Here is a 24,334-nt window from a genome sequence, read left to right as displayed (position 1 = left end):
GGTGTTTACTTCGGAGATTCTACAATTGCTTAAAGAAATAGTCCTCGTCTAATTTCTTGGAGATATCTTGTCAAATAAAAATGTTTTTCATACAAGGACTGGAGTTCGATCGTTCAGTTTGTATGACAGCTATATGCTATAGTAGTGCGATTTGAACGATTTCTTCCAAAATTGTTCTACTGCCTTAAGAAATAATGTTTGCCAAATTTTGTTAAGATAGCTTAAAAAATTAAATCGGTTTCCCTACAAAGACTTGAGTTCGATCGGTCAGTTTGTATGACAGCTATATGCTATAGTTGACCGATCTGGGTGTTTACTTCGGAGATTCTACAATTGCTTAAAGAAATAGTCCTCGTCTAATTTCTTGGAGATATCTTGTCAAATAAAAATGTTTTTCATACAAGGACTGGAGTTCGATCGTTCAGTTTGTATGACAGCTATATGCTATAGTAGTGCGATTTGAACGATTTCTTCCAAAATTGTTCTACTGCCTTAAGAAATAATTTTTGCAAAATTTTGTTAATATAGCTTAAAAAATTAAATGGTTTTCCCTACAAGGACTTGAGTTCGATCAGTCAGTTTGTATGATAGCTATATGCTATAGTAATCAGATATCGGCGATTCCGACGAATGAGCAGCTCCTTGATAAGGAAAGAGCGTGTGCAATATATCACACCGATATCGCAAAAATTGAGGCATTAGTTGGCATTTGTACAGCTGGACAGACCAATGGGCTGATCGATTCAACTCGTTTGGCTGACCATTTATAAATATTACAATGTTGGGTACCATATTTTTCTGTAAATCTCGCTAATTATGTGCGTAAGACTTTTCTTTAAATAAGGCCGGAGCAAAGCTTTATGCCTAACGCTCTCCGGTGCCCACTCTCAAAGCTAGCTAAGGTGAAGGTTGTCATTGGACAATTGACAGTCGCATTCAATATTATTTTATTTAAATATATTTAATGGCTGCCGGCCAAGAAAATTAAGTCAGCAGTTGAGTAAGCGAGATTCAATGAATGCTAAAAGATCACATTGAGAACAAATGCAGAGCGTAATGTGTGGGAGAGTAAGTTAATATGTGGTGGGGTCTATATATTTTGATAAATTTGCATAGCAATTTTGTGATTATGATTGAAAGCCAAATGATTTGCATTAAAACACACTTGTCTTAATTTTTTTATAATGAAATATCGCTTAAGGCACCTGCCTTTATAAAAAGAAATATAGAGGAAAAAGAAATGTTAGAAAGTACAGTTGAGATGATGTACATATATTATGCGAAGGGCAAGGCCATATTACAAAAAAATAAATTGAAAAAACATGAAATTATAAAAATAATTACTAACAACAATTTTTTCAAACATATATACATGATCGTTTTATTTATTTACTCGTAATGAGTAGCAATATATCACTTTAGACGAAAAACAAGATCCAAGAGCTTTAGCAACTCATTAATATCCATCAAAAATATTGAAAAAATCTATCTGTACAAAAACAAGCGTACTTGGTGGGCAGGCCAACTACCACAATGACATACATACATATATTTAATATATAGGGGCTTGCTTTAAGTCTCCTTCCAAGCATGAAAAAAAATTATTTTCAGCTAGAAAACATTTTGTAAACATGTTTATTAGCATTTAATTGTTCGTTGAACTACACAACTCCACAAATACATCTATATACAAATATATATAATTTACAAAGTTATATATACATATGCACACATTCACTTACAATAAGTTATTGCTCTGCGCAAACCTATGTTAAGAGCATGCAAAGTTAAGTTGAGTTTGCAACAAGTGATATTACAGAGAACAAGAAAAAAGGCTAAAGCAACAATTATTCGAAAAGTTAGTGGGTTTCTGTGTGCGATGAGGCGAAAAAGATTTTAAATTAATTGGCAATCAACTCAAGCATAGAATTACATGAAGAAAACATAAAATAGAAAAATTAAAATAAAAAGAAAAAAAAAACAAAAAAAAAAATCAGAAAACATCGAATCTTTAGCAAATAAATTGTTTTAAATGTCGCGACGCGACGCACCGTTTGCCAGCCGAAATTAGAAGTCAAGAACGCACAAAGTCACCCTACAATGTTACAAATATAATTGAAGGCAAATATATAAAAATATAGATGTCTATACATGTGTACATATGTATGTGCGTATGCATGCCGTCACTTGTAAGACCAAAACGCTTAAGTCGATTTAAGCGCTCGACAAACTTTCTTTTTTCATGAAAACTCTTATGTGCTGTTATTGCAGCAGTTAAATCTTCATCAAAACAGCTATAAAACAAACAAATGCTTATACACTAAGAGAAGAACTTTAATTTTTTCTCAGAATGTGAGATAACTGAGTTAAGCTTTTTATTGTGGAAATGACGTAGTGTTCATGCAGATGTAACTGCATGTGTATGCCTACATCTAAAACCTATGCCACGGTTTGTGTTGGAACAATAAATGTATGTGCATAAATTACAACAATTTGTTTCGACAAATTGTGTGCTGAGGCTTGAAAATTTGCATGTTTAAATTAAACAGTTTTTCGCATTGATATTCCATATGAACTTGAAACTGTGAAGAATTACAAATGAAAAAAAAAATATATGCATATTTTTCTATTTTTATAATTTGTTTATTTTTCAAAACTAAAAAAAAAATTACATAAAAAAATAAATAAAAATAACATTTTACTTTTTATATTTGTCTTTGTTTAAAAAAATAGCATATATTTTGTTTTGTTTTACTTTTATATATTTTTTTGTTGTTTTAAAATTAAAAAAAATTAATTAAAAAAAAATATTTATTTTTTTCACATTTTTAAAATTTCAAATTAAAAAAATAATAATATATTACTTGTAATCATTTCTTTTGTTTTCAAATTAAATAAGATGTACATACATATATTGTTTTGTTTTGATATTTTTATATTTTTTTTGTTTTCAGTTTCAATAAAAATATAAAAATTAAAAAAAAATAGTTTAATTTTCAAAATTTAAAAAAAAATAATGCTTTTATTTAATATTACTTATTTTATATTATATTTTTTATATTATATTTTTTTAGTATTCAAATTAAAAATATATATTTTATTTTTTTTTTTCTGATATTTTTGCTATTTTTTTTTTTTTTGTTTTTCAATTTCAACAAAATTTAAAATTAAAAAAATTGTTTTAATTTTAAAATTTAAAAAATATATATTTTTAATACTTTTTTTTTGTATTTTAAATTAAAAAAATATATATTTTATTTTTTCTGATATTTTTTTACTTTTTTGTTTTAAAAATAAACAATTTTTTTGTTTTCAATTCCAATAATAATTTGAAAATTACAAACCAAATTGCTTAATTTTCAAACTTATATAATGTTTTTATTTAATATTTCCTTTTGTGTTTAAATTAAGCAATATATATTTTATTTTGTTCTGACTTTTTTATACTTTTTTGCTTTAAAATTAAAGACCTTTTTTCTTTTCAATTCCAACAAAAATTAAAAAAAAAATTTCACATTTGTTTAAGTTGCAAAATTAAAAAAGAAATAATAATATTTAATTTTTTATATTTCTTTCTGTGTTTCAATTAAACAATATATTTTATTTTCTGATATTTTTATACTCTAAAATTTGCTTTAAAATAAAATTAAAAAAAAAAAATTAAATTTTATCATAATTTAAATTTTTTTGTATGTTATTGTAATTTATGTATTTATTTTTCAAATTGTAACATACATACATACATGGGCATACATATGAATGTATGTGTAAATATTTTTTCATATTTTTAAATATTTTTTTTTGTTCTCAAATTAATTATTATTTGCAATTTTTGTTGGAACATACTTGAAATTGAAATATAAATTTAAAAAGATTCCATATTTGTATAAATTATTCTCATTTTTCGTTTTTAGTTAAAAAAAATACACATACATATACATACATATATGTTATATATAGATTTTATTTTTTCTTATTTTTATATTTTTTGTCGTTTTCAAATATAATATTATACTTATTCACAGTGCAAATGGAAAAAAAGTTTCATTTGTTTACAATTTTTTTTTAAATAAAACTTTAATAATTCGATTTTGTTTTAAGCTTTTTGCGCTCATAAATTGTATTTTTCGTTTTTGAATAAAAAAACTGCTTTTTGCTTTCTTATTTTACTATTTTTTTGCGTTATTCAAATAAAAAGTTTTATTTTTCTATATTTTTTCCGTAAATAAAATAAAAACATTTTATTTTGTTTTAATATATTTATATATTTTTCATAATTAGAAAAAATGTTAATTTTTTCATATTTTTTTCGTAAGTAAAAAAATAATATTTTATTTTGTTTCATTTTATTTCAAATTGTTTTCCTAATGAAAAAAATTGTTCTTAATATTGTTACCGTTATGAAAAAAAAGTGTTTTGTTTTCATATATTTATATTTTTTTTGTAATTAAAATTAATTTAAATATTTATTTTTTATTTAATTTATTAAACTTTTTTTTTCTTAATTAAAAAAAATATATTTTTTATCATTAAAAAAATAATATTGTTTTGTTTTCATATATTTTATTTTTTTCGTAATAAAAGAAATAATTTATCTTTCCATAATTAATTTTTTCCGTAATCAAAAAAAATATTTTATTTTGTTTTCATATCTTTATTACTATGTTGGTTTAAATCTCAGTGTTTTATTAAAACTGTGCATTAGTTTATGTTGAAGTGATATTCTTATATTACTACGCTTTTCTCCTTGCGGGTGCATAAGCTTCCATTCTAGTTGAAGGGAGAGCTAAGCGAAAACAAAAAAACATAAATAAATCAAAATAAAAACATAAATTCGTTTTGGGTTCCCTGTACTTGCTCATATGCAGCTATGCAGTTACATACTAACACATATGGGCAGGTATGTACTTATATATAATATACTTATATTTATATTTATATCCCTTTATACGAGTATACCATATACATACATATGTACATATGCACATATGACCATGTATGTACCATAAGTGTTGTAGCACATATTTAGGTGCTTGATTGGATATGCAAATATTAATCAATGCGCGTTTGGAAAATCATGTTTATTTTATATATGCAAAAAATAGCTGCCGCCTTTCTCGGTTGCGGCTAAACAGGGTGTGTACTCATGTTTGACAATCATTACTCCAACATGTTATGAATTGGCTGCGTAATAGGTACTTACGTGTGCATTTACATATTGACACACATGGTTTGCTTAACTCATTTGTAAATGTTTCGCAGGTTGGTGAAAAGTTGCAGCGACGCGAATGAAATATGCTTCGGACCGTTAGTTGCGGAAGCGGAAAAAATATGCAAACCCGTACTTAAACATATATACATATCTGTCTGCATGTATTTTATAGTTGTATGTATATATAGTTATAGGTTTTGTGGCGGCTAAAGAAATTGCACGTAGATCTTCAAATATATCACTGATAAATTGTCTATCCAATATGCAGTAAGACAATAACCAAGTATGCTGGAAATACTTTGTGTAAACTCGCTCTGAGAAGTAAAAAAACATAGACCAACTTCTACAAGTCACTCATCACCCCCGTCCTGCTACATGGTATGTTAAGCTATATGAATATACGGTCTAAATTTCAGTTTGATAATCATTCTTATATCATAACACCAAAGCCATAATCTAAATTTAATGCGCAGCCTATTGAGAGCTTATGCAAACTTGTTCACTTTATAAATATATTATAGTTGCTGTTAAATACTTAAACAATTAAATAACTCGCTATATTGTATTATATTATTATCCTCACTTGACTTTTTAGTGCTTAGTAAGAACTATTTTCGCTAGAGCCCACTGGCATTTCCTCCGTTTTTTTTCGCATGTGACAAACACTTATTCCCGCTCTTCGCCTAAGCGCTTTAATGCCGCTTTGTTTTTGACATGATTGCGCAAATTTTTGGCAAATGTGAAATACGCAACATTACTCTTCCGCTTGTCAAGAAAATATGCTGTCAGTCAGTGAGCTAAATGGTTTTAGTATTGCCGTTTCATTTAATTCGTTATAAATTTCTTTTCTGAACGTGTGCATAGTTTTTGCGGTCAAGTACTACATCCATATACATGCTATTATATATATAGTTATATACATACGTATATAGGAACTATATGTGTGGTAATTTTTAGTTTTCGCAACGGGAGAGTGGCACCAGCTGTTCTAATGCTGCTTCAAAGCGAATTTAGGTCATTGTTGCAGTCGTTGTGAAGTCTACATAAATGAGAGGACTAGCAGGAAAAAAGTATTTTTGCTGCAATTTTGGTGACATTATTGGCACGCCGTTGCACAGTGGACCAACTTGGGCTCGTAGTTTTTCGCATTAATATATTTCAAGTGGCAAGTGAAAAAAACTAATCACTTTCTAAATTTTTTCACATCAGGCAAACGCGGTGGTTGCGGCACGCTATTGGTTGAAAATTCGGTGACGGTGCATTATCGAGGTGCAAAGGCCAAGAGTTGTGGGCCCATAATTTCTGTATCTTTTTACGAATAATTTCGCACAAACTACACATAACAAACTTTCAACAAGGAATATTATATGAGACTCCTTGTTGACAGTTTGGCCGGCCATACCTCCATGATTGAAGAAAACTGTCAACATAGCCTTGAATTTTGAAATCCTTTGACATGTGTTTTCGGCTTGGGATCACATTTGCCACGAAATACGGCTGATTTATCGTCTGTTTCGGGGTCGCAAGCATAGATCCAAGACTTATTGGTAGTAATAATACGCTTCATGACATAGTGCTAGTCGGAAAGCATTGTTTCACAGACGTTAGCGCGAAGCCGTTTTTTGAAAACAATTGTGTGGTTTTGGTACCAATCGTGTTTTGACTCTTTTAAGACCCAAATGAGCTTCCAAAATGGTTTTCACTGATCCCTCCGATATTCCAACGATGCCAGTTAGATCTCAGACTGTTAATTGTCGATTCTCAAGCACAAATCACTTTATTTAATTGACGTGTTGATCAGCAGTTGTTGGTTGTTCAGGACATGGTTCGTCGTCAACACGTTCTCGACCCTCTTTGAATAATACTTCCTCGAGAGAAACAGTTACGACCAATTTGTAGACTTCGTGGCTGCTAAAAGCATCTATTCTAACTTAGTGTGCTCATACGCATACTCGTATTGAGTAATAATTATTGCATTCGTGCAACTCAGGTTTACTCCCTTTCCACTAGTACGAGTATATGCCCGTATGCCAAATTATTTAAATGAAAGTCAAGCAAGCAAACATCTCTAACGATTATATAAATGAGCTTTGTCACAATTCGCACATTTTCGCCTCACTAATTGCAACTCGCATTGGCTTACTGTGCTTTGGCATTTATTTTATTTTTAGCGCTTTCCTACGAAATTTCATTCACATGCAGCGACAAACATATATAGACGTGGTGGCGTGATTCTCGGCAAAGTGCCCCAAAAGGAAATTTTTTATGTGAACTCGAAAAAAATTCGGTATGCGCCTCAGTATAATTGCTCGTAAACAATTTCCAACTAATTAAACAACAATAACAAATGAGTCAGCGATGATGTGAAGAAGTGCCGCTCAATTCTGCAACTACGTACAACAGAATATATGAAATAAATTAGACAATTTTTAATAATAAAAAGCTGAGCGCAATAAACAAAAGCAAAAACAAAATGAACTCTTTAATTGCAATACTGAAAATATGTTCATTTATATGGAAAATATTGTTCAATAAACAAATTATTATTATTGACGGCTGCCCATTCAGAAAACTCACAAAACGCTGATTCATAGCCGCGATCAGGCCACATTTTTATACAGAATACTTGCGTGCTTACTCCTACATTCAACCACATTAACATTTGCTCTTTCTTTCTTTTATCCAAACGTTTTGTAAATATGTACACATGATTGTTTCTAACGTGTTATGAACAAATCTACTTCAAGCACGCCGTTTGTTTGCACTTGCTGTCTGCTGTTTGCGCGCGTATTTGCTGCCACAGTCACACTGTGCGCTCTGTGAGCCAATCGTAGTAACATGAATTGGAAAGTAATTTAATAAAGAGCGTAGTTGTTTTTGTTCATCGAGTGATTAATGAAATTTGTGACACGTAATAATTTGTAATTGGCGCAAGCTGCACGTTCTACCACCCAAGCGATTGCCTACTTTCCCCAATTGCCTTGCTTTCTTGGATTTTTGTTTCTATTTCGTAAGCAACGATATGTCTTGTCGACTTTCCTAGTTATTAGATAAAAATCAAAATTGTTTTTAGCGTATTTCCAAATTTAACCATGCCCTGTGTGCTGCTCTCTTAATGTGCTCTTTAGTTGACACTCGAAAATTGATTTCTCTTTGTACCGAACTAAGAGCGATTGATTGATACATTTGTTGGCATTATATACATATGTACATAGCGACTTGCGGTAGGCCGCTTGTATGGCGCTGAAATAGTAATTAATTTATGATATTGTTGTAGGTCAAGAATTTGGGCTTTGTCTTTTAATTGGCAAAGAATGTGATCACTGTTCGGTGAGCGCTGTTGGAAGCTATAGCGGGAGAATTTTAATTCCAATTTCGTGCATTTTTTCTTTATAAAGATGAAACCTCTGGCACGTACTGCTGTAATTTCGTTTTCAAATCTCAAGAATAGTCTCAAATTCGTCAAGTCGCCGGCCTTCCATAGTAAAAACCCATTTTTATTGCAAAATTTGTGTTTTTTTATTATTAATACAGTTACACTGTTAATAGTCATCCTTCAACTTTCGACAACACTTCTGTAGTACGATTTGTCCTTTGCTTCAAAAGAGGCCTCAGTTTCAGTGATCAGCTCTTGATACCACGAAATTTTCTTTTTAGCGCGCATTCTTCTGAGATCTAAGAGCAGAAAGCAGTCACTGGGGACCAGATCGGAAGAATGCGTTCGATGCGGAAGCAATTTGAAGCTTAATACATGAATTTTTGCCATCGTTTTCACTGACTTAAGACAAGATGCATTGTCTTTTCGAAACATCACTTTTACAAATGCGGTTGTTGTTCGGCGATTTCGTACTTCAAAAGGTCCAATAACGCCATGTAATAATCGCTCTTCCTACCTTTTTCAAGGTAGGCAATAAAAAATATTCCATGCGTATCCCAAAATACAGACGCCATAACCTTGGTAGCCGACAGTGCAGTTCACAGATGAATGTCAATTGGACTTTGGAGGTTAGGGCTAACAAAGTGTAATATGGATTTAATTATAGTAGCGACATCTATGTGTCAGGCCAAGGGGCTTTACAGTTGATCTGTTAACATACCTTCAAGAAAGACTCTTCAGGTAAGAGCTCTTAATTGTAACGGACATTTTTTCCAATATAATTCATCTTCAATATTCTTCTTTACTGGTGTAGACACCGTTTACGCGGTTATTGTCGAGTTAACAACTCCGCGCCAGTCGGTTTTAGCTTTCGCAATTTTCCGCCAATTCAAGATACTAAGTGCAGCCAGGTCCTTCTCCACCTGGGTTTTCCAACGGAGTGGAGGTCTTCCAGTTTTTCTGTTTCCACCGGCTGGTACTGCGTCGAATACTCTCAGAGCTGGAGTGTTTTTATCCATTCGGACGAATTATTACATTATTTTGTTGAACTATGTCAAAGTCGTCGTATATCTCATATAGCTCGAATGCGCAAAGTACCATAAATCTTCCGCAGAATCTTTCTCTCGAAAACTCATCAGATGTTGTCATCGTCCATGCCTCTGCACCATATAGCACAACGGGAGTAATGATTATCTTACAGAGTTTAGTCTTTGTTCGTCGAGAGGGGACTTTACTTCTCAATTGTCTACTGAGTCCTAAGTAGCAACTGTTGGCAAGAGTTATTCTGCGTTGGATTTCAAGGCTGACATTGTTTTTGGAGTTAATACTCGTTCCGAAATGAAAGAAATTATCTACGACTTCGAAGTTATGACTGTCAGCAGTGACATGTGAGCCAAGTGCGAGTGCAAATACTTTTTGTTTGATGACAGAAGATATTTATATATTTAGAAGATATTAGCGGTTGAAGTTTGATTATTTTAAAGCAACGTTTTTTTTCTTAAGAATTTTATGAATTTCACGAACTTTATTTATCAATGAAAAAACTCATTATAAATCGGTAACATCATATTTTATTTTGTGATTGAAGGGTACTAAGCTTTGTTGCCGCCAAACGTTTCAACTTTTTTTATTACTATTATCAAAGAGTTATTCAACATCAACAGTATCGCCAAATAGTATTATTCTAATACAGTATCTCACAGAGTTATGCCAGGGCATATATGGTAGTCATACAGAAGAGAAATAATATGAATGGGCCATTGATAAACTTGAATTTAATATCGTAAAAAAAGAATCGCGCTAGCTCTCATAAAAATCTTAAATGTATACATAGCAATATGAGTGCATATATTTGCCTGATTTTGCTCTCCCACTATATTTTGTTTGACAATGATGCGCTCTTTATTTAACTGTGAGCTCTTTTGTCAACAAGCAAGTCATCGCAAGATCACGCCAGTTGCTCGATATACTAGCTTTAAGATAATTTGTTATTATAATAAGTTATTATATAATGACAATTTAGCGTTAATAAGATGATATAACTACAAATGAAATAGAAATATGCAAATCTTTGATAAGAAATTATATATTTCTGTTTTTTTTTTATTGCTGAGAGTGCTGCTCTGTGCCAAACTGCACTCTTAGAATATTTATTTACCTTTTTAGCGAGAAAAATCGCTTTCTACGAGCATGCGGAAGTGATACAGAAAAAATTTACTTATCTATAAGTAAACATGAATCTATTACAAAGGCAATTATGATAAGCAAAATTTACATTTTGATAAATCGGGGAATGGGCAAGCTATTGATAAGGCATGAACTGCTGAATTACAAAAAATGAATTCAATTAGAAAATTGTCATGCGCAAATTGCAAGCATCTGAGGAACTAAGTGCAAATATGTTTTGAGCAACTTTGATGAATGACAGTCAGGCGCGTGAAAGAATATACAGCTGCTTAGTAAGGCATGAGGTGCACGTAAGGCGTTCAGTTTTTTTCTACTTTTGTTTTTGGCAAAATCACGCAATTCGCAGAAGAATGGCAGCGTTTATATCTCACAAAGCGATAAGCACTTCTTATTCGTATTTATCAACTGTTTCAGTTTCCTATTAAATTTTCGCAAAATTAATTTCTTGACTGCTTTCTCCAAATCACTTCAGCTAGCGCGAATATATGGGTCTGTGTTATAAAATTTCGACTACTATGCGATTTTATCAGTTAACGGCTGGCAATTCAAAATAAGTACGCACTTGCATACATACATATGATTCTATGTATATACCAATAACAGCAACAAAGAGCAATAAAATAATATCTGTGATTTCATTGAAATTTTTGGCATTTGTGTAAGCAAACTTTTTATGGCTTTCTTTGAGTGTTTGCTGAAATTCATATGCACCACTGATTTGGATTATTTTTGCTCAAATTTTATGATTTGAATTTGATTGAACGCTTTTTACTATCGTCGTAAATGCGATTGCAATAATACTAGGGTGATTAAAATTTTACTGATTTCATTATTTTACATAAAAGTAGGGTGGTCTAAAATTTTGATTAACAGCTATGAATTTAAAGCCAAGAAGCTTTAGAACTTGGACGAAGGAAAGAAAACTGAAAAACGAAGTTTTGGCAGACATTTTTATAAAAAATGAAAATTTCGCGAATTAATTTTTTTTCAAATAGTTGTAATCGAAAAAAATCCCGCATTCAAGTCTTTAAGAATTGTATCTCAAAGACCTGTGTAAAATTTCATGAAGATCGATTGAGTAGTTCTCGAGAAATCTTGCCAACCGACTTCAAAAACATAGTTTCGAGAAAAACGCGTTTAAAGACGACGCACATAGCCTAGGTAGCCTCGTGGGCACAAGTTATCAGGGATGTATCTTCGGAACTATTACTCGGATCAATTTGAAAATTTAGAACAATATACTAGAGGTGTTGTAGAGTTTTATAATACAATAAAAAATTCGATTTTTGAAACCCTTCAACTCATGTAACCCTTTAAGCGTACATATTACGGCGGATCATGAGTTGCGATCCACGCTATGGTACAAAAGTCATTTCAATCAAATATTTGTCATAAATAATTTTACAGTTCCCACGACAGTCGGGTCTAAATAACTGGAACCGACCGGTATTTTAACTGGCCAAGGACTGTCAAGTCGGCAACATGCCGCGAAATTACATCAGAATATGATATTTAAACTTCGAACATATACGAATATTTTTCGCAAAAAAAAGAACAAAAACAACAATTGAGAACTGCTTTTTCCATTGTTTGAAAGCAGTTTTTTCCAATGAAGATATGAAGGCAAAAATGACTGCTATAAGAATAAAGGAATAATAATGTTCACACATAAAAATATATGAATATACCAACATCTTGAAGCAGCTACACTTAAATAAAGCAGACTATATGCTCCCAAAATTAGATTTTATAGCCACTCCCGCGTGACGACACTCTCTGAACGTGAATGGAGCAGAGATTTATTACCATAGAAAGCGGAAAGCAATCATATATACGGACAAGCAGGCGCATTGCTGGCCTTGTCGACGCTACTTATTAAATCCAGCGTAGTAAACAATTGTAGGAAGGTTTTAAACCTTCAGCTCCAGCCCCACTTACCCATAATTAGGCTTTCACGCCACAGGCACACTTGCAGGAACAAAAAAGCAGACGAGTTGGCCAAGCTAGGAGCCTCTTTCGATGAATCCGTGGCGGAGTCAATAGCCTGTTGAGAACGATCAAAAGAGAGCTTCCTACTCCTTTTGAGCAAATAGCTCATTTTGAGCAAATAGCTCAGATCATATAGAAAACAGTAAGCAACTGCAAGATAACGAAGCAGATATGGCCCGACAATGATAAGACTAAAGCTAAGGACTTATTACATAGAGCCAGAAATAGTATTTAAGAACTGGCAGTTACTATAAGGAGACACTGGCCTTTTGTAGAACAATTGGATCTACTCTATAACAATATTTGCCACAGCTGCGGGCTAGAAGGAATTAAGGAAACCATTTCACTCATACTCTGTGAAAGCCCAGCTCTAACACAGACCAGACACATAACACTTGGAACCCATCATTCAGAGCTGTTGAGCTCAAATTTACAGCTCTCCTACCCACTTACCTATCTGCCTACATTTTGGCGTATTAACCGTTGAGATTATGAATGTCATGATGACCCCAATAACTATTTCGAAACGTAATAAGACTTTTTTTTTGTCTCACTGTAATTCTAACGAAAATATTATAAACAAGAACCATGGTTTAGTAAATTTGAAGTGATTTCAAGCGATAAGATTAAAAGGTTTAAAAAAAGCTATTAAAGGAATGCTGCGACGTTGGAGATGGAAGGTTTTTCCGTTTTGATACACTTTAAACTGGTGAAAATAAATTAATTAAATTAATTTAAATTGCATGGCCTGCATATTTTGTTGTTCATGCTACTACATGGAAAAACTGGAAATATTTAGGCATTTTACCACAGAACCTGAAATTTAGGCCAAGTAAAGTTTCATTAATCGCTACTTTTCTAATCAAAAAAGAATTGTGGCTGCGTGTCAATTTTCTGGCTTGCAGTGCAATAAGCGCGGCAATATAAAAGCTATATTCGAGAGCAATTTAGTATAATATGTGCGAAATCACTGCGTCATGTATTTGCTAATAAATTTGTATATTGCAACGCAGCGTTTTTGCCATGTTTTCCTTCGCTTCGCATGTCATGTTCACAAAAAGTGTTTTAAAAATATTTACAAAGCCAAACAAATGCGAATTTAGTAGAAGTGTCAACAAATAATTGAAATCGGAATACAAACATATGTAGCGGAATATCACAGCACATTTATTTTAATATCAGTAAATATATACATATCAGATACGTATGCGATTCTAACGATATTTGTTGCACGCAACTAGAAATGTCAACGATCTCGAAGTGTAACATGACCCTTAACATGCCTCATCATTGCATTCGATTTCAATATAAACTAATACATATTTGTATACGTATACTATATACATATGTATATTTCGATTTGCTGTCAAAATGTATCGTTTGTTGTCTCTGTGACCACCCTTCAGCGAAGTCTGCCAATTCTTTGTGCAAAATTGAATCGGAGAATTTTTGTTTATTATTTTTTCGTTTGTTATGTTTAAACTCGCATGGCTTATGCTGCGTTTCCTATACGCGAATGTAGATATGTAAATATGTATGTAAAAAATGCATGCAATATTAAATTTTTAACTGATATATTTTTTTTATTCAGATCGAGTTTGGTTTGTTGTTGGTGCATGACAGCATTCGGTTTGATTTGAAATTGTCGCTTTTAGCTTGGCGCGTGAAATTCAATGCCTTAATGAATGTGTATCATAGTATATACATACTTACACATTTTTTCACTAGTTGAAAAATGAAGTTTGTTTTGAAGCGTCTGTGCGAATTTTCTATTCAATTCAACTCTTCCCTTGATAACAGAATTCCTATATTAGTTTTCATGCTTTGGGGTTCTTAATCCATTAAAGTAAACTGATACTTTCTATAAGCGTTTTTCATGTTTAGGGAATTGGAATCGATCGGCAATATGTGATATTTTGACAACTGAACTAATTAACTGAGTTATAATGTTCCTGTACTCTTTCATTTGAATATCATATACAGCTTGTAGGTTTAATAATATAATTGATAAATTTAAGTTTCTTATAGTTTTACTAACATCATAAACACGCATACCTTAACCCAACCCAATTGAACTCAACTCAATTCAACTGAACTGAATTGCATTAAACTCAGTTCAACTCATTTCAACTGAACTTAACTTTACTTTACTTAACTCAACTTAACTTAACTTAACTTAACTTAACTCAACTTAACTTAACTTAACTCAAATTAACTTAATTTTACTCAACTTAATTCAACTTAACTCAACTTAACTTTACTTAACTCAACTTAACTTAACTTGACTAACTTAACTTAACTAACTTAACTGAACTTAGCTCAACTTAACTTAACTTAAACAACAACTTAACTTTAACAACTCAACTCAACTCAACTCAACTCAACTCAACTAATTTCAACTGAACTGAACTGAACCGACTTTACTTAGCTTAACTTAACTAAATTCAACCAAACTGATTAGAATTGAAGTCAATTCAACTGAAATAAATTCAACTCAACTGAACTGAACTGTTTAGAACTTAACTAAATTCAACTCAACTCATTTCAACAGAACTGAAATAAACTCAACTCAACGCAGCTCAACTGAACTGAAAATAAATGAATGTAACTCAACTCAACTGAATGCATTTAAAATCTCTTTAAATCCAAGAACCCGCACAAAAGCGTAAAAAAATTAATTAATTGCCAAATCTGCATTCCAAATGTGCATAAAAAATGAGAAGGAAATTATAAAAATGTATTAAAATTAATCCGATCAAAAAATAGTAAAATGTGGATGACAATGAGACACATCTGCATACAATCGAAAAAAGTATACCCACACAAGAATCCAATTCCTTTGCGTCCCTGTCATTCGTCGCAGATTTAAGCATCTTAAGCTGCTTTCAAACTTCATCACACACGTTTACATACAAACATATGCACAAATTATTACGCATATTAAAGATAATGAAACAGAAGCAGTCAAATCGTTGGGGAGCGAAGAAAGGAATTAAACGCAAATAACATGCTCAAAGCGGCAACACACCTAAGCAAGCAGATATATTGGCATACATAAATTCCAATTTGCATTGTCCCAAATGGCGTGCTTTTAGGCGCGTACGCATATTAAATATTAATAACGAAGCAATGCATATCAGCATAAATTATATAAGGATTAATATGGTGTGCCTGCCAAAACAAAAATGCGAAAGAATGAAGAAACTTTTCGAAAGCAAAAAAAGCACAACAAAATTCAAAAACTGCGTGCAGCGATGAAGGAAAGCAAGGCTTGTTTGTAATCTCACCGGAATATGCGAGGAAAAGTTATTTTTTCCCTTTGGCATGCGCGCACATAAATCAATTTCGCATAAGTTACGCGGCTTTTTAAACACAACCACATACACAAATATGGACGCAGCACACAAATTGCGCTGCTTGGAGCGCCGATTGGATTCAGTGACCTTGTAGGTTGTTAGCGATGCCGATGTTACGACTGCAGCAGCCTAAATTTGTATTAATTTTGGATACTCGAAATTTTAAAGAAAGTTTAAAACAAAAAGCAACCAACTTTTCCAAAAAAAAAAAAAATAAAAAAGTCGTTGAAAGTATAATTTCCGCGCTTAAAGTTGGAGTATTAGAAATTCCTCATAAACTTTGTAGACAAAACAAAAGAATACTTATAAATCATTGCTATGGTGACAGAAATATAATTTTATGCTGGCTAATGCCGGTCTGGGCATTTGCTTCCTACAACCTAATAAATCTGCTGAGTTCACTTCAGAGAGAAAGCGAGTGACTATTTACCTATAAAATCACGGATTTCATGGAGCAGTGGTTCATTATAATACCGTTTTATTTTCATCAAATTCTGATTTATTTTCATCCATATGCAAAACTACTAACAACAGTAGCAATCGCGTGTGAAAATAATAGTTGACTGCAGTGACAGCTCTTTCCAATTTTAACTTTGTATCAGCTAGCGTGGCCATGGCAATGTTGCTCCCGCCCATGGCGTGTGATTAACGGTGGCAGTGATGTGCATTGATATGACTTTTTCATTTGACTGCATATATTGACATTGTTTGCCATCATTGATTTGATCTATTGACGCGCTTGACTCGGACTAAATACAAACCAAAACCAACAAAAGGGGAATTAACACTGATGAAGGCGTCCATTAAGCATCCTACAATGACACATGATTATCGAATGCAGATTCATCATCATTAAATGGCGCGCAGTGTGAGTCTTACACATAGAGCGAACGCTCTAATATTCTGTCTTTGATCTGGTCGGCATGCCCGTTTTATTGCTGCTGCTGGGACGTGGCCACATGTTGCGCCGGTGAGTCGCTTCAACGCTTTGTCTGTTCATTGAACTCGCTCGACTGCAGCGGTTCGTGGTTGGTGCGGCGTGGTGGAAAACACCCATGTCTGTGCGGCAGCTATCGATGTGGGTTTGGGTTTCGCTAATTGGCGCATTGACGGCGATTCACCGCTGGCAGTTGCTGCCAAAGTGGGTGTGTCTGTGTGTGTCTCGATACACCGTCTGTCTGGACATGCTCATTTGCTTCATATTTGCTCTTGCCGGAGGGTTAAGTTTTATATTGATTTTGATTTATTTTGCCTCAACACGGTATTTCGTTAATGAATTGTTTTTCAATGGAATTTTATGCTTTGAACTAATTTGTGTTATTTCATTAATTGGTAGGTCATTTAAGGTAAATATCTCGAATTGAGAAAAATATCGCAAATATTAAATTTCATACTAATAGGGTATATATTTTAGATGATGTGCATTTTTTATGATAATGAGCAAAGATTTTGGTAATATGCATACTTAATAACAACAACATTATGACTATGCTTGAATGCTTCAATTTCTTTCGAAGATTTGATAGCACCACTGAACATTCAGAACATGCAAAGCTAGAAAGTTTTGCCTTACCCGTCTTATAGCCCAGACCTTAGCAACTCTGTCTACCATTTGTTCCGGTCGCTGCAGAATACCCTCTCTGGAATGCGGCTTAGTTCAGAACAGGGTATCAAGAACTGGCATGATTCATTTTCGAGCGAGCAGGCGTAGCTTTTCTTTGGCATGGATCCGCAGATTGCCAGAAAGGCAATACTTTCAGTAATGCGATTATTTTTACAGCCTGCACAGAGTATATTAAGTCTGTTACGAAGTTCGTAACACTCTGAAGGAAGAGTCGGAGACCCTATTTAATATATATTGGGTAGTCGAAAAAGTATTTTCTTATTTTGTCAATAGATATCCTTGCAGTCGTACCTCTCCAATGCTACCAATCACATTGTATCATACCATATACTGTTGGAAAGATGAGATTTCAAGCTTCATTTAACTAAAACAAATTCGGTTAAGTTGAAAAAAAATTACAGCTGTTCAAAGATTAGTGAAAATAATGAGTAAATTCGCTATATTTGAAATTTCTGTATAAAAAGGGAAGAATGTCACGCAAACCACCTATGAAATTTGTGAAGTTTACGGAGACGATGCTGTGTCAGTTCATGTAGCATAACAATGGTTCGCTCGTTTCGTTCTGGAAATTTTGATGTCAAAGATGCACCTCGCTCTGGTCGACCTATCGTTGAAAAAGTCGATGAAATTATGGAAAAGATTGACCAGAACCGTCACATAAGCGGCCATGACATTGCTAAGGAACTTAAAATTCAACATCAAACGGTTTTGAACCATTTAAAAAAAGCTGGCTACAAAAAGAAGCTCGATACTTGAACACCACATGAATTGTCTGTGAAAAATTTAATGGACCGAATCAACATCTGCGATGCTTTGCAGAAACAAAATGAAATCGAAACATTTCTGAAGCGAATGGTAACAGGAGACGAAAAGTGTATCAAATACGACAATAATGTGTGGGAAAATTCATGCTCCAAGCGTGGTGAAGTTTAAGAGATGGTCGCAAAGCCAGGATTGATGCCTCGAAAATTTATGCTGAGTGTTTTGTGGGAATGGAAAGGAGTCATCCACTATGAGCTGCCTGGTCGAACGATTGATTCTACATTTTACTATCAACAACTGATGGGATTACTTGCTTCAATCTCGATCGAATAAAACGGTCAGATCTGATCAACAGAAAGGGCTTCGTTTTTCATCTAGACAGCGCTAGATCACACACATATTTGATGACTCGGCAAAAACTGGGAGAGCTTGGCTGGGAAATTTTGTTGCATCTACCATATAGTTCTGACCTTGCACCATTGGACTACCATTTGTTTTGGTCGAAGTAGAACTCCCTTAATGGAGTAAAGTTGGCTTCAAGAGAAGCCTGTGAAAATTACTTGTCGCATTTTTCGCCGAGAAACCAGAAAGGTTTTACACTGATGGCATAAAGTCTCTAGCGGTAAAATGCCAAAAAGAGGTCGACCAAAATGGTACATATTTGGTTCAATAAAGTTCATTATAAATATAAAAAATAAGTTGAAATTTTATTTAAAATTCGAAAAGGAAATTCAAAATTTTATTTGAAATTTTCGACTACCCAATTTATTAGGTGCGCATTTAAATTCCCGTTGTTTGTCAATAGATGGCTCCAGCTGTTAGTGGCGATCGATTTTTATATATCCAAAAACTTGCTGATCTTAACCTAGACATTTGGAAAAGGTTTGGCCGTTTCAAAGATGACGTTTTCGATATTAATGACCATCCGTATTGACGGTGAGTTGGAGACGTTTATCGATGAAGACTCGTGTCAAATGCAGGATGAGCTAGCTTCAGCGTTTGAGGCCACTCCCCAAGACATTTTAAAACTTGGGTTCCTTATAACCACAATATCAAGAGAGACACGAACGCCTTATTCTGCTGCCTGTCATTGCTCGGTCTTACGATGGCAAACCCGTTATAACCTACCTGAAATCGCTTAAAAGGGCAGCCCTACCCGCTGTATTCCCAGCTATTGCACCGTCCGTTTGTTTTTGTTTCGTTCGATGGCACATGGTCTGGCTCAGTAGCAGTTCCACTCACAAGATGACATTGAATAAGTTGCAATGAATAATTCAATGTCATCTTGTGAGTGGAACTGCTTCTGAGCTTTCTTACAATAAAATTGCATTTTCATAAAAAAAAGCAGCGAGAACTTAGTTGCGCACCTGATATTGAACCAAGATTTAATATATTGTTTGAGTAATAAGCTAATTTTTTGTGCGAAATTTTAATGATTTTTAATTTTTTCATATAACATCTCTGATATAAATTGCGTAATAGAATAAATCCACCAGCATACATATGTATGTATATGATGTATATCTGAAAATGAAATGTAATGAAATGATAAATAAACAAATTAGTGTCCCTGCAATTTACGCTTCAAAAAATCTATTTTAAAACATTTAACACTTGTTGTTTTAGTTATTTTGCCAAAACTCTCTGCCTTTACTTTAGTAAACTTAGAGTAAGTGAGCGTAGTAAGAGCGCCATCTCTCTCTTCATCCGCTCTCTCTTTCTTAGCTTGTGAGTTATTTGCGTTTTGCCGTCGTTCAAACAAGTGGTTCCATAGTGTAGCGGTTATCACGTCTGCTTTACACGCAGAAGGTCTCCAGTTCGATCCTGGATGGAACCAGTGCAAGATCTTTTTGGTGTTTTTTTTATAAATTGAACTATTAAAATTTATTAATTAATATGAAATTACTATAGATTATACGCTAAATACTTTTCTGATTTATTACAATTTCTTTTTTTAATTAAAAAAATTGTTTATATAATTAAAATTTATATTAATTTATTTTAGTGACATTTATAATAATTATAATAAAGTAATTTAATTTAAAAATATATTTTTAACTCATAACAAAAATAAGAGTTAGAGTCTCTGTCGTTCTATATTAGAATATTTTATGTTTAAGGGGCTATACCAGTGTGACGCATGAAAAATTAGGCGATTTTCGTGAATTTTTTTAAAAGAAAGTACTAGATTGAATGTTTCGACGTTCTATGGACGTAATAAAGTATATTTTTAGCTATATTAAAAAAAAAAAATTTACAAAAATATTGAAAAATAACGGAGTAATGTGCTGTCTGCGGAAGTGCCAAAAAAAAAGTGCCTCAACTGCTGGCATGATTCCGGTCGATTGAGTAGCTGAAATAAAAAAATTCAAAATGTTTATTAAACTTAAATATATTTTTCTATACAATGGACTACGATCTTTGAAAAATATCAAAAATTAAGAAAAATGGCGCCATTTTGAAAAAAAAATCGTTTTTTTACGAAAAATTGTCGTTTTTTAATGCCAAATTGACAATTTTCAGCCAATCAAAAAGATCGTAGTCTATTGTATAGCAAATGTATTCAACTATATCCAGTTTTAATTTGAAGTCGATCGGTTAATTTCTCGTTGAGTTATAATGTCAGCAAATTTGAAAAATGTCGTTTCGAGAAAAACGCGATTAAAGTTTCACTTATATATGTTTGCACCTCTGAGCGGTCGCTATTTAGAACGCTGCCATTCAAAAACTATTTAAAATACGACCTCGCCGATTTCACAGGATATTTTTGAATATAAAGCTATCGAAAAAAGCAAAAAAAAAAAATTTTTTTTTTGAAAGTGTCACACTGGTATAGCCCCTTAAGCTATGAAAAATGTTTGCATAGCAACCTAGAGAAAAAATTTTCTCAAATAGGTTTTCGCGCAAAATTTAAATTAAAAAGTCTTACTACTTTTTGCCCACAGCAATATATCTGTAATTATGGCCTTGTACAAGTATTATATGGGAGCATGTCAGCAAATTGAATTATTTAATCAGTTCGGCGTCGGACTAATGAGCATTATCTTCATCAGCGTCAACACCTCGCAACAAAGGTTACACACACACACCCACAAATCATATTGTTTAATAGTCAAAAGCTGGTCACTTAATTCGGTGATAGCCTTTATGCGCGATGCCTGTGATACGATGATACGCGAGGTGTTTGAAAATGCTGTGCGAGTTCGCGGAATACGATTAATATTTGATTGAATTATGCATATTTGGCTACATATATACATGAATATATTACACATGTGTGTGCATGCAAATTAAGAGAGACAATAGCGTTAAGATAGTGTTGCCACGGAAAACCTCTAGACAACGTTGGTTGCCGTGAAATGTCGACGCATATAATTACAGTGTAACGCGGCGACTGTGCAGTTAGGAATTTGTTTATGCCTGACAGGAGTCAAAGATGCCTGAATCAAATTAAATAATGTGTGCGCATGTACAGTATTGTTGGAAAAATTTGCAGCGATAGGTTTCTTTCGTTTAGCTTGACACTACAGCTGGAACTGAGAGATGCCGAATTGATCAGCAGAAAAGTTGGCGAAATCGATTCAGAAATAACATTTATTAGGGTTAAAACTTTTTTGATCATGTTCAAAAATGGTTTTATGGAATAAATTATTAACAGAATTTGTTTAAATTTTTGGAGTATTTCTTACATACTGTAAAGTATACCATATACGAGTGTTCACTTTTGTATTCAGGGATTAGAGAACAACAAATATTTATCATCGAAAATCACTTAATTGCTTTTCAAAATATTTTTCGTTAAGATCTATATACACTTTTGCATGCGCTTGAAGCAATTGTCGTAGCAACTTTTCAAATTTGATTGAAGTCTCTCCAAAAACATGTGTTCAGAACGCATCAACCACCTTTTCTGACGTCAAATTAGGAGTATGCAGTGGATGACTTATCAAATCGATGTTTTGAGTCCTGAAAATTGTATTTGTTTCTGTCGATATTTCACACATCGACATTTCCATGTAGATGAGTAATTCGGTTGATTTTTCTGACATCTTGAAATGAAACTTGCTCCATCAGATGTTGGTATGGATGCGCTTGGTTCGGTATCCGTGCTCGTTCTCGAGGAGAAAGCTTCCAATAGCTTAATTTCAACTGTTCTCCATCGCTCCTGTAACATTTGTCCCAGCGGGTTACTGCGATCTATGAGCGCGACGGTTAAATGCCGTTTCGCAATCTTATCTTATCTTACCGCTGCCTTGGACGTTGTCGGTTTCTACGCGTGTTTGGCCTCTAGCTTCGGTTACGGCTTTGCACTTCCTCTTTTTGCCTTCTACTCCTTCTTGCTTGACTTAGTCCGCGGCTCTTTCTTGTTGCCCTCGGACGCTTGCACAGGGGAGCGAAGAAGCTCTTTTTTCTTTTCTGCGTTAATGCTTACAGCACTTTCTTGGTTCGAGTCTTCAAGGACTGTGATACCTGTGCGCATTAAAGCTGGTTTGGCAGTAGTACTAAAATCACTGCAACCTGCTGTTATTGCAGGTGTGATGTGGCCGCTGGCGACACAGCTCATAAGATCGTTGTGCCAGCCGGTGGCAGCAGCTTCGTCTCCCATAGACCTTTGGACTGATATCCTAGCCCACTTCATTCCTTTATTGCCCTCCATGTTGAGTACCTTTTCAAACTAAATTTTATACTTTACACATCAGTGTAGTATATGTAAAAGTTCCCACAGTACCGTGAATATGCTTGAAAATTGAATTTACCAAATTACCGTTAACGAATGAACAAATGACTTAGTCGGAATCGCTGACTTCTTCGCTAATTGACTTGCTGCTTGACTGAAGTATCAGTGGCAAAACGTGCCCTACACACACACACATATGTATATGCATGGACAGACATACATATATGCGCACTCTTGAGGGACAAAGTGATATTTTTGTTGTAATTGCGTACATTCACGCCAGTGTGCACATATGTAAATCATGTCTGTCCAAGTGACCGCGTGCGGCGAGTGCCAAATGTCAGCTGCGACGCTTCGCCGTCAATTATCGAGTGTTGTAAACATCCATACAAACACGTTTGTGGACGCTATTATGGGAGCGTTATTTTTACACGTGTCCAGTGCTATGCGTACACTTTTACACACACATACATATATATATGTAGGTGGTATGCGTGCATGTGTGGCTGTGTGGGCTTAGTGCCGTGCGACAGCTGTGCCGTTTGCTCAAATTTGCCGCGCCATTTAATTTTGTCGTTTACTGTTACGCGTGCGAGTATCGCTGTAACGTTGTTGTAATTGCAGCCATTGTTGTAATTGTATGTGTGTGTGCGTGGTTGCTCCAGTGCGTGAGAATTTCGCGTAATTTGCATTTTAAGTGAGTCAATTAAAATTGCGTTTTTGTTTTGTTTTCTTTTTTTTCAAATTTTTTTACTTTGCCGTGCTTTCTACGCAATCGACAATTTAATTGAATGAAACTCATGTTTTACCCTCTACCACTCTACCTATTTACATAAGTATGCGCGTGTGTGTAGTAAAATAGCGACACACAGGCAATATGTTTTGTTTCTGACTAATGAGCTGTTATTTACACACAATTTTTAATTTCGGTTTCATGAAATAATTTTAATTACAAATATGAACGGTTTTGAAGGGGGTTTTGCTGAAAAAAAAAAACGTTGAACTCAAATAATGATATTAATTTAGAAGTTGAGGAAATCGTATTTTTAAAAGCTCTTAGGGGCGAATAGTACTCCCTTTACTACTTATAACAGTTCAATTGATAAGTCCTCGTCCTACCACAAACACACTTTTTTGGCCAAATTCATTT

The 24,334-nt window shown here is 33.6% G+C and overlaps 1 protein-coding gene and 1 non-coding gene across 6 annotated transcripts in view; both read left to right on the top strand.

Annotated features, from left to right (window-relative positions):
- Positions 1 to 24,334, top strand: part of LOC120781839 (low-density lipoprotein receptor) — a 398,201-nt gene that overhangs the window by 67,644 nt on the left and 306,223 nt on the right. The gene's annotated exons all lie outside the window — the stretch shown is intronic.
- On the top strand, positions 20,271 to 20,343 carry Trnav-uac. The gene has a single exon. It is a non-coding gene; the product is annotated as a tRNA-Val (tRNA).

This window comes from Bactrocera tryoni, chromosome 1, assembly GCF_016617805.1.
Source record: "Bactrocera tryoni isolate S06 chromosome 1, CSIRO_BtryS06_freeze2, whole genome shotgun sequence".
Taxonomy (NCBI): domain Eukaryota; kingdom Metazoa; phylum Arthropoda; class Insecta; order Diptera; family Tephritidae; genus Bactrocera; species Bactrocera tryoni.
The sequence above is the reverse complement of the archived record's forward strand: the minus strand, read 5'-3'. Positions and strand labels throughout refer to the sequence as shown.